This window comes from Caretta caretta, chromosome 10 (assembly GCF_965140235.1).
Source record: "Caretta caretta isolate rCarCar2 chromosome 10, rCarCar1.hap1, whole genome shotgun sequence".
Lineage (NCBI taxonomy): Eukaryota > Metazoa > Chordata > Testudines > Cheloniidae > Caretta > Caretta caretta.
In genome coordinates this window covers 40124900-40125460 of record NC_134215.1, presented here as the reverse complement: position 1 = coordinate 40125460, position 561 = coordinate 40124900, and positions in this window count along the sequence as shown.

Genomic DNA, 561 nt, shown 5'->3' with positions numbered 1-561 from the left:
GATCCAGTTTACCTCCTAAACCTTTGCAATAATCTCTCCACTCCTTCCCACTGCACACCCTGCTGGCAAAATGGCTGGTGGGAGTCCCCAGGGCAGTATTCAGTTCCTTGTGCCTCAGACTGAACAAACAATTAGCCCACTCCCCACAAACATCAACATCCAATTAGCTCAAAGCACGGCCATACAGTCCTGCTTGATTCTTTGAATCTTGCAAGTGAATGCCATTCTTACCTGCAGGTTAATGTAAAAAATCCTGCACACCTAAGCTGTTTAGCAGCAGGGGAAAAAAGATACCAAGAACACTTCAAGATGTTGCATAAAAAAGAAACAAGTATTTACAAGCAACTCTGAATCTGAGAAATCCAGCTCCTTCAGGGGGCCTTTGCAGGCTGGAGGGGTAACAGAATACAGTCTTTACTTGCTTGCTTTCTAAACTCAGACACAGGTTTTGTAGCTAGCCAGCAGGGCTTCTGGGTGATTTCAAAGCCCCATCAGCACCATAAATAAAGACAAAACACCTGACAGTCAAATGCCAAACAGCAGCACCGTAGCTTTTCAATA